Source organism: Rutidosis leptorrhynchoides, chromosome 2 (assembly GCF_046630445.1).
Source record: "Rutidosis leptorrhynchoides isolate AG116_Rl617_1_P2 chromosome 2, CSIRO_AGI_Rlap_v1, whole genome shotgun sequence".
Lineage (NCBI taxonomy): Eukaryota > Viridiplantae > Streptophyta > Magnoliopsida > Asterales > Asteraceae > Rutidosis > Rutidosis leptorrhynchoides.
In genome coordinates, this window is record NC_092334.1 from 515,630,816 (window position 1) to 515,646,955 (window position 16,140).

A 16,140-nucleotide genomic window follows, 5' to 3' on the forward strand; every position below is an offset into this window, starting at 1 on the left:
ATCTCTTGCATCGTCCTTTAATGACCATGGAAAGATTTTTAAACATGCGACCTCATCGGTGACATCTTTGATTTTGAAAAGCTTGCAAATGCTTACAAACTTACGAAGATGCTCGTTAGCATCCTCATTTGGGACTCCACCGAATTGGCATGTATTAGTCACCATGTGGAGAAATTGACCCTCTATTTCGAAGCCGTCAGTCATCGTAGGTTGAATAATTGCGTGGCCTTGACCTGCTCTTGTTGCCTTCATTAATGCATCCATAGTTTGATTTGTAACAGCCATCTCTTCCTCTTCTTTAATAACTGGCTCTATGATTGGTTGAACAATTGGTTCAGAGTTAGAATCTAATGAAAGTGATTCTAAACCCTGAGCAAGAGACTCTACTTCTTGAGCTCTTAAGCGTTCGTGAAATTCTCTTTCAGGTTCAGGATATGTAGGAATTAAATTAGAGTTGGAAGAACGTAGATTCATGCATTAATACCTATCCTGCAATCACAACACCACAAACAAACCAATTGCAAAAACACAAGCTTACAATAAAAAGTAACTTTTCTAGGAATTGAATTCCTACAAAAGGATCGAATAATTCAAAGTTTATTAAAATCTTTTAACAAAACCGCTTCCCCGGCAGCGGCGCCAAAAAGTTGATGTGTCAAGACGTAACCTTTAAAATGTAGACAATATGCTTAATAATTAACACATAATACAGGCAACTAAAACCCGATCATGCAGTAACTAGCAAGTAAATTGACCAGTTCGATCCATAGGGAGAAGTTTGTTTTAAGGATTTTACAACGATTAATTATTCTAAAGGGGGTTTGTGTTTGAAGTTGTATTTTCGTTTAACGAAACAGTAAATAAATATAATGAATAACAAGAATGAGAATGCGGTGTTTACTTCTATGCTTGATAAATGACAGGGATTATTCTTTTATAATTAAAACCGTTATGTGATAGTTACAATAGAGCAGTTTATATCAATTTCACAATTTCTATAAACTTAAGAGCTATGTTTAATCAACAAGATTCTTTCGTGGTTGAATTCACATAAAACCTAGTTTACCAAGATCACTCTAAGTAAACTACATGATTGTATATCCTAAATATCATTCAATTAACATCCTATACTCACATATAGGTGGCTAGATCACTAGGTGTTGAAGTATAAGTTATGGTCTTTGATAAACTCACATAAACCAAGTCATAACTTACATAATTGAACTAGGATACAAGGATGATTACAACAATGGATCTTTTGAAAGAACATGGTGATTTAGATTGATTAACTAACTAGATCCAACCCGGTTAAACTCACGTGAAACCTAAATTACAACAATCACTTGAGGTAATTTCATAACTATGTTGCTTTGAAACTTATTCAATTACCGAATTAAACACATAACAAAATCACTTAAGTTTATGCATCTAATTGTCTAGATTACTAGGTGTATTGAAGTATAGATTGTTTTCCTAGTTAAATCACATTAATAGGTTTGCAATCTATATAATTGAAGTAATGAACTAAGCAAGCATAACAATGGTTCTTACGGTTGAACTAGATAATTTAATCAATCAAACATATATATAACTAGCATAACATCAAAGTATAGAACAATCCCAAGCCATAAATCTTACATTGAAGTAAACACACAAGGTTTTTAGCCAAACATAATCATAGTAGAACTAATGAAACAGTAAATACAATTCGAATTCATGTTTAAAAGATATAGAACAATGATACCGATTGCGATGAATAACTCTAGCTTAATCTTGATGTTGAAAGAGTGGAGATTGCCTTGTAGCCTTCCTTGAGCCTTAAAAATTGTACTAGAACTGAGGGAGAACGTAATAGTGAAGGTGTATCAAGTATGTAACCAAAGGCTCCATTAAATAGGCTCAAAAGTTAGGTATTTTGGCCAGAAAGTGACCAGATGCGCCGCATCTCTTTGGGATAGTCCGCATCTCTTTACGTTCAGTAGATTCCAGCTAGATTCTGCACTCAGAACTGTCGGCAGGGGATCAGATGCGCCGTATCTGGGACAGATGCGCCGCATCTGGCTTGGATGCGCCGCATCCCTCTCAGATGCGCCGCATCTGGTGCAGTTTTGGTCCAGAAATCTTTATGCTCCGCATCTGAAACTGTCGGGAGTTATTTGGTGCAGAGATGCGCCGCATCTAAGAGAGATGCGCCGCATTTGGACCTGTTTCAGTGGTTTCGGGCTGTTTTACGCGTTCAATCTTCGTTTTAACTCTGTTTTCGCTGTTGGTCTTCATTTATTCAATCACAAAGAACTTTTACAAATATACATGAATTACAATACATACGTACAACAATTACACACAAATTGATATTAAATCGGATCGGAATAACGACAATAAACATGTATGATTTTGGCGTTATCATCAGCCATAGGCTATCGCCGCGCCGCGAAGGCTTTTGCCGCGCCGCGATGTTGAACCCAAAACAAGAATCAGGAGTCACGATATGCAGGTCGAAAATTTTGTGCATTCTCGCGCCGCGAGGTTTCTAGTCGCGCCGTGACATGTCACGTAAACCCGAATCAGGAGGCGTGCTAAACAGGATCGAGTTTTCCTTTATATGTCGCGCCGCGACGATATGGGCCGCGCCGCGGCAGGCCTGACTCCGAATTCAGCTTTTAAAAAGGGAAATCTAAGGGTAATTCCATCTTTTTGCGTGTAGATCTGATGGGAGAATTTAATCTCCACCATTTATCCATTTTATTCATTTCATTTCTATTTTCTTTCCCCATTTACTCTCAAAACATAAAACCCAATTGATTTCTAAGTGAGATTTGAGGGTGGAGATTTGTGAATCAATCCTTGGAGCAAGTATTAAAGTTGTTCTCCTCGTTCTTAGCTACGAGTGGATAGTGTTGGTAAGTCTTAACTCCGTATTTGAGTTTTAGTTAATTTATGGCTAGGGTTTGGCCATTTGAGACTTATAAGACCCATTTGGGGACTTAATGGGTGAATTTGGGGTAATTCGATGTAAGGGAACCCAAATGGAGTTAACATAGGGTTTGTTCATGTATATTGAGATTTGCAAGTGTTAATGGTGTTGTTATTCACTATTACACTTGTAAAATGATGAAAGAATTATTAATGAATTAAGTTTGACTTGATTTGTGAGTCTAAGTATTAAAATGGGTCAAATAGGTGATGTTGACCTAGTTTGGGTGAAATGGGTATGAAGTACCCTAAGTTTGTGTTAGTTAAAGTTAGTAGACTATAAATCGCTAGCTTTAGTGATTGAATATGAGTCTTGGCCATTTATGGGCGGTTTTGGTGTAGTTGAGCTATTTAATGCAAATTGAGTCATTAAATGCTCAAGTGTAAGTATGGTGGTTGGTTCCACAAGTTGTGTATTGAATGTGTACTTAATGTATTAGGTACTTTTCTTTGAAGTTTCGAAAGTGCACAATCATCTTCTTGGTGTTAAGGTGAGTGGAATAATTATGCGTGTACGTATATAATGTATTTATTTCTGTAGTGTGAATGTGGTATTGTCGCGGTGTTTAAGACACCACATTCTAAGTAACAAGTAGTATTGTCACGGTGTTCAAGACACTACTCATTGTTTTGATTGACATGTGGTATTGTCGTGGTGTTTAAGACGCCACATTGTCGTGGGAGTGGAATTGTCACGGTGTTCAAGACACCACTCACTGTTTTGATTGACATGTGGAATCGTCGCGGTGTTCAAGACTCCACATTGTCATGGGGGTGAGTTAGTCGCGGTGTTTAAGACATCACCCGGGGGATTAGTGATTACGCGGTGTTTAAGTAACACTAATGGATGTTATGAACTCCGACGGTCTTTTCTGAGTACTGTTCCCTTGTACGATTGGTTAACCATGGTTGTGTGAATTGTATTTAGCATATTAAATTGTGAACTATATGCTATTAATGTTGCTAGCTTATCGTGAAATGCGGATAGTAGTTTATGCATGATGTTTGCATGGTTGTTGAAATGCTAGCTTGTATGCGGTATTGTGTAAGTGATTGCAAGTAAGTAGGTTATATATATGAGCATGTATAATTATTGCATTCACTAAGCGTTAGCTTACCCCTCTCGTTGTTTATCTTTTTAGATGCAGGTGCGGAGAAGGGAAAGGGGGTTGTTGGATACTAGTTCCCCATGTTGGTTTTGCGTTGAAGCTTTGAAGTCGACCTAGCGTTTTGGGTAGTTTAGCCCCAAACCATGCTCGGGTGTAGTTTGGATTAAAACTATCATTTTAAATGGGTCGAACTTGTATTACATTTAATTAATGGCCTTCGAGCCTATTGTAAACATTTAACTTGTGTCATTGTTTGAATGGGTTGTATGTAACCATTATTTTGGCGCAAATGGGTTATTTATTTTAAAAACAAAATTTACTCGTGTTAAATACGGGTTGGGTTGTTTCAGTCAACCGTAGCAATCACCGTGTCTTCATCAAACACCTCAACCATATAAAGAGTTCCCCTTTTATGTCCACGAGCTACGGCACTACTACCCTAAATCACCTCCCATTGAAGATTCTTGAAAGTAACCTCATTACCTTCTTCATCTAATTGACCAACCGAGATTAACTTCCTCCTTAACTTAGGAATAAACCTCACATTCTTCAAAGTCCAATTAGAACCAAGAGTAGTCTTCAATACAACATCTCCTATACCTTTAATCTCGAGACTTTTATTGTTTACCAATCTAACTTTACCTTGATACGCCCGAAAATTCCTCATCACGCTCTTAGTGGGTGTAGCGTGAAACGAGCTCCCGAATCCAAGACCCAAGACTCCACCGAACTTTCAATACTACATAGTAGTGCATCCTCTGTATCTTCCGCGGTCAAGTTAACATCTTTAACCGGAGCATTCTTACAATATCTTTGATAATGCCCCTTTTGATTGCAACCCCAACAAATAATGTCACTTCGTTCTTTCGATGGATACCTCTTCTTGAACTTCCCTTTACTCTCTTCACACCGCGACCAACTTTTCTACCACGGTTGTCGGTACTTAACAAACAACCGGATAACAATTCCCCCGAACTTCTCCTACGAGTGTCTTCACCGAGAATTAAATCCCTAATTCCTTCATACGCAAGCTTAGTAGTACCAGTTGAGCTACTAACCGTGGTAACAGTACCCGACCAACTTTCCGGTAATGATGAAAGCAAGATTAGTGCTTTTAGTTCATCATCAAATTTGATTTCAACTGACTCTAATCTTGAAACAAGATTGTTGAATTTGTTGATATGATCCGCTGCACTCATACCTTCCTTCATCTTCGTGTTGAACAATTGTCGCATGAGAAAAACTTTATTCGCCACCGTAGGTTTCTCATACATGTTGGAGAGCGCCTTCAAACAATTAAATGTTGTCTTTTCATTCATGATATTACCAACAACGTTCTTCGCGAGTGCAAGACGAACCGCACCCAAAGCTTGACGATCCAAGAGCATCCAATCGGCATCGTTCATGCCTTCGGGTTTGGTCTCCAACAAAGGTTGGTGAAGTTTCTTTTGATACAAGTAGTCTTCTATTTGCATCTTCCAAAAGGTGAAGTCTTTACCATCAAATCGCTCGATCTTTAATTTACCGTCTTCCGCCATTGTTCCCAACTCGAACCTTGAGCTCTGATACCAATTGTAAGGATTATATGACCCAAACAATAGAGTAATTTCAGAGAATTATCCTTCCACAATCGACAAACGAAAGAACAATAATTAAAGAATTAAAGACGCGAGATTTAATGTGGTTATATGTAATCGAATGTCGATTACTTTAATCCACGGACCAACTAGAGAGATTTTATTGATATAATTCGTAGATACAACTGAGAGTTACAGTGGGATGCTTATATAGGCTAAAACACCTTGGAAAACAAGAAAAAATATAAATATGGAAACTGCTCATCAGGCGCTAGCCGCGCCGCGCCATTTGAGGCCGCGCCGCGCCTCAAAGGCAAATCTCCGGACATATGTTTTTCCAATCTGATGCTCTGTTTCATGTGCTAGGCCGCGTCGCGCATTCCAAGGCCGCGACGCGCCTCCTCCTTTGTTTTGATATCCTTCACATCCAACATGGTTCTACTCCTTTAGCTTCCCGGTTCAACAGGATTTATCATCATAATATCAATAAATCTGATTCGTTTGCGGACAAGTGGGTCGATGGAGATTGGAGGTGGGTTTGGTCTAGAGAAGAGATTGGTAGTAGAAATTCGACTACTTTCTCTAATCTGGTACAAGAATTACAACACGTCATCATTTCAGAACGGGAAGACTATTGGAAGTGCGCTATCAGTGCAATGGCATTTTCACGGTAAAGGCTACCAGGGAGTATATTGATCGAGGCACACTGCCGTCGCTTCAAGTATCTACTTCATGGGTTAATGGCTTCTGAAAAAGGTGAATATTTTTTGGTGGCGGTTTAAATTAGATGTTCTACCATTGCGTTGGAATCTTTCCACGAAAGGCATTGAGTTATCTTCGTCAAATTATCCCATTTACGACTCAGAAGTTAAATGGATCAAGCATCTTTTCTTTGAGTGCTCGTTGGCTACGGAATTATGGAGATTGGTGCGTATATAGTTAGATGTTGGCTTGCCGAATTTTTCATGCTGGCTGGACATCGAAAATTGGATCGAGAATGCACGGGTTGCGGCTTCTTCTAAACTTCGGATTACATCAATCATTGTCACTCTTTTATGGATGATTTGGAGACTCAGGAACGTCAATGTTTTAATGATACTGTATTTCATAGATGTAATTTGTTTGATTTCATTAAACTACATTCTTTTCGTTAGGTTAAAAATCGAGGTCATGGAGTTTCAAGTTGGAACTCGTGGTTCTAAAGCCTTTGTAATTTTCTCTCTTAGCGCCTTGCTAAGGAACGTTCTATAATATACATCTTTTGCTGTTAAAAAAAGAATAGGAATATAGTTTTGTTGTTGTTATCATATTAAGTGAATAAGTGGGTTGAGTTGTACTCCGTGTACTGTACTGAATAATGGGCCAATATATGAATACAAAATCATGTAACGTATGTAAGAATTTAATAGTTGTAGTATGATATTTAAAATCAAAACGTTAATATATAATTTTAAAATGTTAAATGTTGCAGAGTATTATATAATGCTAACTAATACTTCGTGTGTTTAGTCGTATCCATTAGAAATTAACTCAAGTTAACCTTAATAAACATAAACAAATCAAGCTTTTCATAATTACATATTACATATATAAGATGAATGTCACTATTTAAAACCAACCTTGTTGCTAGTATGGCTTGTTGTAGAAATAAGGATGACAATAGAGTTGGTAGTTGTCATTTGTTACTTTGTTATAATAGAGTTGGTAGTTGTCACAAATACTTTGTTACATGTAATGTAATGTCATGAATAGTAAATACATTATGAATTCTATATAAAATAGTCACATTGTTAAGTGACGAGATATTTTTTGGTGATTATGAACCACATAGCTCCTAGTTCCCACTTCCCACATCCAGCTCAATTTACATGCCTTTATCTCACAACCATAGATTTTTTTTTAGTTAGGTCACAATCTCAAGTGATTTGAGACTTCATAATCACATAAACATGGTCCACTAAATAATTTTAAGGTTGGCCATATAGGATGTTATTAAATATAGGTCATTGGTATTTTTATAATGATACTATTTAGGTAATTCTTGGCATCCTTAAAAATCTATCATAATACCTATATTTATTAAATGTTGTTGCTTACCTACATGGCTATTAGTTATTAGTTTGATTTTGTGCATTGAACATATAAATATAAATAAATAAATCTAGTGATGTAGAAAACAAAAATGATAAAGGAAACTTTTGCATAATTTTGGTCAATATATTGACCATTGCCACACCTTTGGTGGTTTGTGCACGCTAATTAAGTGGCCTTTTTGGTTGGACAAAATATGGGCCATTCAATACGCCTTTTAAATTAATTGATGATTAAGTGCAAGGTTGATGGGACCATGCTTGACCTCTAATCAAAATGTGCGGAATTAAACTTTAAGGACCTGAGAATAAACATGTTAAAAATCAACACAAATGTTGGTGAGTTAATAAGTTTATATCACAAATGATAAGCTAAAGTGGACTACAAGATTTAGTTCAAAAACAGTATAATATTTCATATGCAACCGAGCACCGTGTAAGTAAGCTTAACGTATGAAAGTACCCCCTGTAAGTACATCTAACTAGATTGTAAAAGTAACGAAGTACTATACGTCCATTGAATGTTAGGGAGATGAACCCGGACAGAGTTGTCAACCTCAAGAGATCTATCAATAGAATTCGTGCTTACCTAAACCAGTAATTAACCATTACCGAGCTAAAGGACTTTGTGGTTATCAACTCATGCATAAAATAAGTTAAGTATTTGTGTTCATAGTGTAAAACATAAAAAGAACTTGTATACTCATCCCAGATAAATATAAAGTTTCAAAAATGGGACTACGAAACTTACCTTAGGGTGCGCACCAAAAATACACAGATAATAGTGTAAACGAGTGACCGGTATACTCAACCAAGAGTGAGAGGGTAGATTAGTGTTCATACAAAACTAAGAGAAAAGTATGAATAAGGTTATGTCACAATTACAACACCTAAGCGTTTGAGTTTAGTTAAAAGTATTGTAAGCCGAAAAATCTCTTTAATTGACGTTTTAAAAAATAGAATTTTCGGAACACCCTATATTTATTGCGTGTAACTCGGTCATAAAATAGTACCAATTGACCATATTCTTCAGAATGTAGGCCTTTAGAATAGCTTTCTAACAAATATAATATTTCCTTCTAATTAGTATTACAAAATTTTAAATAATTAAAATATTCAGTAGCGGTCACAACAACATGACCTTTCAACGTATAAAAATTTGTATAAACAAATAAATTACATAATAAGTTTATATTTTTTTCACAAAGACTCATAAGACATGTGACATTGATTTACAAAATTCGTTTAACTACTAAAAGTTACCAATGTTTTCAGAAAAATCAAATAATATCAGCTTTCATATTTAGACTCAACTGCAGCAACATATTTAAAAAAAATTATAATCAAATCATCACAAATCAAATAAAATCGAGACCACTTGTAATATTTAGCTTATTTAGTCTCTTGTAACCACAAAAATTTTCATTTCCCGATTCAATACCACCATCTTTAAAACGAATCAAATAGACACAAATGTCGCAAAATATTTTAGCCGAAAATGTGCATTTTGCAAAATTCATAACTAACTGAGTTTTGATAATAAAGGGTTCGATCCAACTGTAAAAGCTAACTATTTAAGTCCGATGTAACCTGTAAAAATTTCATGACTAGACTCCAAGTCGAAATCTCACAATAACGTTCTAAAGACACAGCAATCCAAATTTGTTTTACCAAATCACTTGTACTTTGTAAAATCCATAATGAATTCATCGTGCCTCGAAAAAATATAAGTCCTATATTAGGAATTAAGTACTTTTAATGTAGACTTTAATAAAATAATATAAAAGTAATAAAATGTTTTACTATCCCGAACAGTCAGATTAAAACCGATTAATCATACAATCAACACACGGTAAAACAAAACGCATAAACCAATTTAATTATTGCATAAGCTTTATTAAAAATCCTAATTGTGACATACTAAAGTAAAGAAATCAGTAGGGGGAAGTTAGGGTTTGAGTTTTCTCAAAATCTGGGGCTAGAAATCACAAGAACTCTTGAGGAAGATAATTAAACAAATGCTAGCTACCGATTTCCACTTGAATGGATGATCAATTTAGAAAATTGATGGAAGGTGGTGGTGATGGCTACTGTGAGCAAGAGACAAGAAGGAGGGAGAGAGAAAAAAAAAGATTTGCTGATTAATTAATTAGGTTTAGGAGTTTAGGTCCTTAAATAGCTAGGGTTTAATTTAAGATAGAATCTACATTGTTTGCGACCTGAGTAAAGAAATTAAATGGATCATTCCAAGGGGATGGAGGGGCTGGCCGTATTTTCTTGGGAAGGGGATTCGGCCTCGGTTCGCTATTACTTATTATGTGATGTGTAAGATCTAATTATCGTAATCCAAAACAACTTCCTAACTTAGAGTTCGGAAACTCGATGCGTAGAATATTCTAATATTCGAAACATGTAATAAACTCATGTATTTCACAAATATAAAAATTGCAAATAATGTCGAAAACTCGTGAACAATAAGTCTCAAATAGTTAATTCAATTCGAAAGAGTCAAGGTTGTTACATTACCTACACATTATAGAAATCCCGAAATTTTTGGTACTGCCTTCCGTTGGAGTTGCGTAAGAAAAAAAATGAGGATACTTTTGTTTTATTTGATCTTCACGTTCTCACGTGAACTCGGATCTTCTATGAGTGTTCCAGCGAACTTTAACAATAGGTATATTGCTCTCTTTGAGTAAAGTTCTCGGTCCATAATCTCTACTGTAACACCGTACTTTTTACATACACACATTTGTTTTTTTTTTTTAAAGACACAGCGGAAAACTTATTAATTTATATATCATATATTAGTACATACTATATGATTACACAAAATCACAGGTGTTACGTTATTAATACAAACCATTTGACCATATTATTTATTATAAAACATCAGAGTTATTCACTGTGTCAAACATCTTCACTTGCCTTACAAAACTCACCAAAAGCTGCTAATCTATACCTGCAGGGCAAAACACTGTGGGGGAGCATAACGCTAAGTGAATGGCAATATCTAGGTGGACATCACTACAAGCATCAAGCACAGCTTAAAGGCACTGGTCACTAATCACTTAAAGTCATACACAAGAGGACCGGCAACCCATAATTGATCAAGCTAGAATATACCGATAGCCCACACTTGTCACACCCCCAAATAGGTCCTGGGGTATTTGTGACTAATTATATCAAATCATAGTTGTATAAATGAGAACGACACTATATGAGACGTTTTATTGAGTTTTGCAGCGGAAGATAAATAGATTACATTGTATTTAGAGCATTAAATGTCTTTAATTGATGTGATATGTAATGAAGACTCCAAGCATAGCAAGCAATCATCATCAAAGCAGCAGATATACAGCGAAAGTAATATTTAAGTACCTGAGAATAAACATGCTCTAAAAAGTTAACACGAGGTTGAGTGAGTTCATAGGTATATCATAAATCAATAGTTCAGTATAGCATTATACCACAAGATTTAAGTTTAAAGTTGATTGATACCAAATATATCAATCGAAAGAGTTGCTGTTTGTAATATCGTGACACCTTGTACTGTCAGTGTCGTTGAATCATTATTATGTATCCAAAGACCAACGGTCAAATGGACAGAGACGTCACTCTCAGTAGTGCTACTCACAATAACCAAGCTTGCATCTTATACCTCAGCAATTAACGATATTACGGCAGGAATTTAGCATGACAAAGCACGTATATAGCATAAAAGTTTGAGTACTTATGTCTAACGTGTAAAACAGTTATAAAAGTTGCGCATGTATTCTCTACCCAAAAATATATATAAAAAGGTAGCTATGAAAACTCACAATACGATACGATAGTTTGTAATAAATATGTGTATGATGGCACTGAACAAGTGCAGAGTTGTCCTCGGATTCACGAACCTATATCAGTTTTATATATATTAAAACATATAAATTGTAATCAAATAAACTTGTATATAATTATTAGTGATATATATATATATATATATATATATATATATATATATATATATATATATATATATATATATATATATATATATATATATATATATATATATATATATATATATATATATATATATATATATGTTTATACATATTTTAAATATATGTTAACTCATTTTCATCATTAGTTCATTAATATAGTAAGTCTTTCATTAATATATTTATATGTATAATATTATGTAAATATAATTAATATAATATTAAAATATAATAATAGGTAATATTATGGTATTTGTAAGAAATAATAGTTGTTATCATAATAATAATATTAACAGTAGTAGTAATAATATTAATAATGATGATAATGATAAACATATAGTTATTATAATTCTAGTATTGATAATAATGATAATAATAATAATAATTATGATAATAATATTTTTGAAAATCATGTTATTAATAATAATACTAATACTAGTAATAACAATAATGATAATAATAATAATTTTAATCACATTGATAAGAAATAATAGTTGTTATCATAATAATAATATTAACAGTAGTAGTAATAATATTAATAATGATGATAATGATATACATATAGTTATTATAATTCTAGTATTGATAATAATGATAATAATAATAATTATGATAATAATAGTTTTGAAAATCATGTTATTAATAATAATACTAATACTAGTAATAACAATAATGATAATAATAATAATTTTAATCATATTGATATTACTAATAATAACTTTAATGATATTAATAATAATGCTTTTAATGATGTTAATAGTAGTAGTAGTAGTAATAATAATAATAATAATAATAATAATAATAATAATAATAATAATAATAATAATAATAATAATAATAATAATAATAATAATAATAATAATAATAATAATAATAATAATAATAATAATAATAATAATAATAATAATAATAATAATAATAAGAAACTACCTTAAATCAAGCTTTTCCTAAAAAAATGGCGTAGATGGGACTCGAACCCGTGACCTCTCGCTCACACACAACTCCCCATAACCATTCAGTTGCGCCCGTTTTTCTGAATTTAGACCCTTTTAATTATTTATAACCCTTATTACCTTTATTTCCTAATTCATCTTCTTCTTCTTCTTCTTCTTCATGAATTTAAACGACCATAACACCATTCAACCATAACAATCAGTAATTTAAATTCCTTATTAGAAACAGAAAGGTTCGGTATCAATTTTTTGGTTTAACAGAACACAAAAAAATATAAATTGTTGCTGCACAGCTCGCGAAAAACAAATATATATATATATATATATATATATATATATATATATATATATATATATATATATATATATATATATATATATATATATATATATATATATATATATATATATATATATATATATATATATATATATATATATATATATATATATATATATATATATATATTGTGATTTTGGATTTGAGACTGTTTTGGCTAAAGATTACAACACGAAAAGGTTTCTAAATCATGCCTAGAATCTACTGGAATCATCAATTGATCAAAAATCTTTAAAATGAATTCGAATTTTACCAAGAACAATCGTTTGACTTTTTAAAATCTATTAGAGATTGATAGAAAGAATTGGAATCTGAAATTTTGAAGATAGTATGGGTGAACGATTCCTAACACAACTGCGTTATTACATTTTGAAATAAATTTTGAATTCGAAGTTTTGAATATATGAACAAGAACTGAGACCAACGGCTTTTATTTTTCTGTTTTTATTTTGTTTTCCATTTCCAATTTGCAGTATTTATTATATAGAACGCATTTTGAATGATTTATGCAATAAATTAAAACTGGTGATTAGTGTCGACATAGATCACAATCAAGCAATGGATAATTAAAAATTTAAAAGCAATCTTGATGAAGAACAGCAAAATAAAAAAAAATACAAAAGCAGATAAAAAAAATTGAAAAGCAGATATAGATCCAGAAATATATATAAAAATTAAAGCAGAGATCACGATCGAAAAAATACAGATAATGTCTTGACCTAATTTAGGTATTTCGTTTATGTCTGTTTCTTTTATTTTTAATTAATATTAATATTTAATAAATATATTAATAATAATAATACTAATAACAATAATTATATTAATAATAATAATAATAATAGTAATAATAATAATAATAATAATAATAATAATAATGATAGATAATAATAAAAATAATGATAATAATATTGATATGACAATCTTAATAATAAGAATGATAATTTTAATTATAATTAATAATAATGATAATAATTTCTGTTAATGATAAATTCTAATAACAATACTAATAATAATAATAATAATAATAATAATAATAATAATAATAATAATAATAATAATAATAGTAATAGTAATAATAATAATAATAATACTGATAATAATAATAACTAAAATAATGTTAACTATAATAATAATAATAATAATAATTGTGACGACCTGGAAATTTCCGAACAAATTTAAACTTAATCTTAATATGAATTCGACACGATAAGCAAAGTCTGTAATGTTATGCCTCAAAAAAAAAAAAAAAAAAACTTTTGAACTGTGTTCATATATTCATTTGACCTTTAACTATTCCCGACGATTCACGAACAGTTGCGTGTAAATAAATATGTAAATAAATATATAGTGTAAGACCCAAATATTTATTGTACATAATGTATTTATGGTGTACGATGCGTGTATGAAGTGTACGTGTTGCTTGCTTGAACGCCGAAGAAAACTGGACGTTGTCTAAAGTGGCAAGGTGTGTACGTATCTTTTCAACCCTAAATAAATTTTGAGTTGATGTTTCAAAGCCTTACCATTGGAAAGGAAATCTTATTACGTTTCCAACGATATTTGATTCATAGAAAACGGAGCTACGGTCAAAAAGTTATGGCCAAAACAAGTTTCTGAAAACTGACCTGTAGGTTGGAGCGGCGCTCCACCTTTCGGCGCGGCGCGCCGAACCCGTCTGATGCAATTTTCAGCCTTTTTAAAAGGTCTAAATGAGGGGTACTTTGGTCTTTTCATTTAGGGTCGATTTAGGGTCATCAAGACTGATCTAGAACTCCATTGGAGCTCATTTCTCACCCACACAAACACTCTCATCCACATCTAGAGAGAGAGGAAGAGTTCTAGAGTGAGAGAGCTTGATTTGGAGAAGAAGGAGTCGAATTCTCGCCAAAGCTCGAGTTTTAAAGTTGTTCATCTCGCTCCTAGCTACGTTTTGGTAGTATTGGTAAGTTCTAACTCTGAATTTCATTTGTTAGATTTGATATTCAAGTTAGGGTTTGAGATTGTTAGTTATAAAACCCATTTGGTTGATGAAGAGGGTTTATGGAAACTTGCTATTTTGATATTTGGCGAGTTTTGGGTTGGTTAATGATTTAACCATGTTTAAGACTCGTAAATGGTGTATGATCATTAGTGTTAGTGATTATTTGTGTTTTGAAAACCATTAGGGTTCTTATGGTTGACTAACTTTAATTAGAGTCAAAATTAGGGTTTGGTGATGATTATGACCCAATTGTCGATTTAATAAGGTTTATAAACTTAAAATGGATTAAGTTGAAGTATAAAACCGAGTTAAATATGTTTTGTTGTTAAAACTTGATAATGGCGCGATATTGACTTCTTATGGGTCAAATTAGGGTTTAAGTGCCATTTTGGGCAAGATAGGTGTTTAACACCTATGATTGGGTCTAATTGGCATATTAGGACCATTCTCACTTGTGTTAGTGATTATTGGTTAGATTGGGCACGGTTTGTGCTTGGAAGTGCATTTGGGTCGAAATTGCACTAGTTGTCAATTTGGGTTGATTTGTAAATCCACCCTAATTGTGTTGTTGTGGTTGTGATAATGGAATAGGTACATTCCATCGGTGTGTTGCGGATTATTCGGTGGCATTTCTTCAAGGCGACAAGGTGAGTGGAATATTTATACATGTATGTATGTGGTTTATTTACTCGTACGTGATGCGGGCCTTTGGTGCCACATCGTGAGTATTGGGCGTTATGTCACAAGATGGTGACTTATTGAGGTTAAGGGTGAAGAGAACTACGGGTTGGTAGTGTCTCGTTAGGTGCATCACAAGTCGGTGACACCTCATGGTGGTTCACGAGGCGGTGACCCCTTTGGTAATTAGTTGATGGTTCACAAGTCGGTGATACCATAAGTTGGGGAAGTGATTCACAAGTCGGTGACACTTCGTAGTGTTCACGAGTCGGTGACACTAGATGGTGATTCACAAGTCGGTGACACCTTATGATGAGTCACAAGTCGGTGACATTTCTTAGTGTTCACAAGTCGGTGACACTAGGTGGGGCTTCACAAGTCGGTGATGCCACATGGTGATTCACAAGTCGGTGACACCTTACGATGAGTCACAAGTCAGTGACATCATACGAG